Source organism: Dermochelys coriacea, chromosome 1 (assembly GCF_009764565.3).
Source record: "Dermochelys coriacea isolate rDerCor1 chromosome 1, rDerCor1.pri.v4, whole genome shotgun sequence".
Classification (NCBI taxonomy): Eukaryota; Metazoa; Chordata; order Testudines; family Dermochelyidae; genus Dermochelys; species Dermochelys coriacea.
In genome coordinates, this window is record NC_050068.2 from 154,800,736 (window position 1) to 154,803,839 (window position 3,104).

Genomic DNA, 3,104 nt, shown 5'->3' on the forward strand with positions numbered 1-3,104 from the left:
AGGTAAGTCACTCTGTTTAGGCCTATTTGACACTTCTTAGCCTTAACAGTTAGTCCTGACTCCCTTATGCGCTCAAAGACTTTTGTAGATGTTCCAGGTGTTCTGCCCAGGAATCCGAAAATATGGCCACATGGTCAAGGTAGGCGACTGCATAGTCTTCTAATCCCACTAGGAGACCATCTACAAGTCTTTGGAAGGTGGCGGGTGCATTCTGCAGCCCGAAAGGGAGTACATTAAATTCATACAGCCCGACATGGGTGGTGAAGGCTGATCTTTCTTTGGCGGATTCATCTAGCGGTACTTGCCAGTACCCCTTGGTTAAGTCCAAGGTAGAGATGAACTGGGCCCGTCCCAGTTTCTCTAATAGTTCATCTGTGCGTGGCATTGAATAGTTGTCTGAGCAAGTTACAGCATTTAGCTTATGGTAGTCCACGCAAAAACGTATCTACCCATCTGGGTTGGGAACTAGAACCACTGGAGATGCCCATGTACTGCCAGAGAGGCGGATTACAACCATCTGTAAAATATCATGGATTTCCAGTTCTATAGCAGTTTTAGCTTGAGGAGACACCCGGTAAGGTTGGACTTTAATTGGGTGAGCATTACCTGTGTCAATGGAGTGGTATGCCTACTCAGTCAGTCCTGCGGTGGCTGAGAACGTCAGCACGTAGCTAGTGCACAGTTCCTGGATCTGCTGTCGCTGCATACGCCCAAGGGTCATGGAGAGGTTCACCTCTTCCACGCCACCAGCACTTTTCCCTTCATAGTAGACACCTTCAAGCCACTCAGCATCATCTCCTCCCTGGGCTGTAAACTGACAAACTTTTAATTCTCTGAAATAAAAGGGCTTTAGGGAATTAATATGGTATACCTTAGGCTTTTGGTTGGAGGTGGGGAATGCTATGAGATAATTAACAGCTCCCAGGCGCTTCTAGACCGTGAATGGCCCTTCCCACGACGCTTCCATTTTATGGGCCTGGAGTGCCTTTAAGACCATGACCTGGTCCCCTACTTTGAAGGAACGCTCTCTGGCATGTTTATCATACCAGGCTTTTTGCTCTTTTTGAGTATCCTGTAGGTTTTCTTTAGCAAGGGTTAGAGAGGTTCGAAGGGTGTTTTGTAGGTTGGTTAGAAAGTCCAGAATGTTAGTTCCTGGAGAAGGTGTAAATCCCTCCCATTGCTGCTTCACCAACTGTAATGGCCCCTTAACCTCGCGGCCATGTACAAGTTCAAATGGTGAAAACCCTAAACTAGGATGTGGTACAGCTCTGTAGGCAAAGAGCAACTGCTGCAACACTAAGTCCCAATCATTGGAGCGCTCATTTACGAATTTACGTATCATGGCCCCCAAAGTTCCATTAAACTTCTCCACCATGCCATTTGTTTGATGGTGGTAAGAAGTGGCAACCAAGTGATTTACCCCATGAGCTTCCCAAAGGCTTTCCCTAGTTCGTGCCAGGAAATTAGTTCCTGCATCCTTGAGGATGTCGGAAGGCCAACCTACCCTGGCAAAAATGTCTGCTAGTGCCTGGCACACACTTTTAGCCCTGGTGCTGCTTAGAGCTATTGCTTCCGGCCATCGGGTGGCAAAATCCATGAAAGTCAGTATGTACTGTTTTCCTCTGGGTGTCTTTTTCGGAAGAGGACCCAGAATATCCACAGCTACTCGCTGAAATGGAACTTCAATGATGGGGAGTGGCTGGAGAGGGGCTTTGACCTGGTCTAGGGGTTTTCCCACTTTCTGGCATACCTCACAAGACCGGACATAGCTTGAAACATCCTTGCCCATTCCCTCCCATTGGAATGATCTCCCCAACCAGTCCTCGGTCCTGTTCACCCCAGCATGGCCATTAGGATGATCGTGGGCTAAGCTCAAGAGCTTGACCCAGTACATAGTTGGAACTACCAACTGTCTCTGAAGATGCCAGTCTTCCTGGTGTCCACCAGAAAGTTTCCTTGTATAAAAGTCCTCTTTCTACAACAAACCTGGATCGATTAGAAGAGCTGAGAGGCGGTGGGTTGCTCTGTGCCGCCGTCCAAGCTCTCTGCAGGATTTCATCTACTTCCTGTTCGGTCTGGAACTGTTCCCTTGATGCTGGAGACATCAGTTCCTCATTGGATTGTGGACCTATGCTTGGTCCCTCTGGAAGCGATGTAGGGGATGGGGGTGTTTCCGTTGACTGTGAATCACTCTCCACTGGTGCACTATGTTGGGGTTCAGGCTCCGGCTGAGCCTCTTGTGTAGGGTTATTGGCTGCTGCCAGTTCAGGTTCGGTCGGGCCCTCTGGTGTTGGGATTGCAAGAACTGGGTTCTTTGCTGGCAATGGGTCTGGTGCTGGTTGTTCTGCCAGTTCCAGTTCTGGGACTGGCTCAGTCTGGGTCTCTGGGACTGGATCCACTACTGCTGTTGCAGACATTGGCCTGGGGTCCGGGTTCATCACCTCTGAACGGGTCCTGGTAGAAGTTTCCAGAACAGCGCTAGGCGTGACGGCTGGTTTAGTCTGGCTGCAGGTGACCATTCCCACCCTCTTGGCTGACTTCAGATGATTGGGCAAGTCTTCCCCCAACAGCATGGGGATGAGATAATCATCATAGACTGCAAAAGTCCACGTTCCTGACCAGCCCTTGTACTGGACAGGCAACTTGACTGTAGGCAAATTGAAAGAGTTGGACTTGAAGGGTTAAATCGTCACTTGGATCTCTGCATTGATTAAATTGGGGTCCACTAAGGAAGCATGGATAGCAGACACCTGTGCTCCGTTGTCCCTCCACGCGGTGACCTTCTTCCCGCTCACACTCAGTTTCCCTCTGCTCCAAGGGTATCTGGGAGGTATCTGCACCTGAGGACCTCTGGTGTGATTCCAGTGCAATGAACTGTAATCTGTTGGGATTCTTGGGGCAGTTGGCCCTTACATGCCCCGGCTCATTACATTTAAAACATCGTCCAGCTGACGGGTCACTGGTGGCCACAGGTGGGTTGCTGGAGAACAGTGTGGCGGGACAATAAGGTGGCTGGAGGGTTCTTTGGGGGGTAGGTAGGGTTCCTTGGGGGATAGGTGGCCCCCGGTAGTAGGGTGTGGTCTGAGGTTGTCCCTTCTGGTATC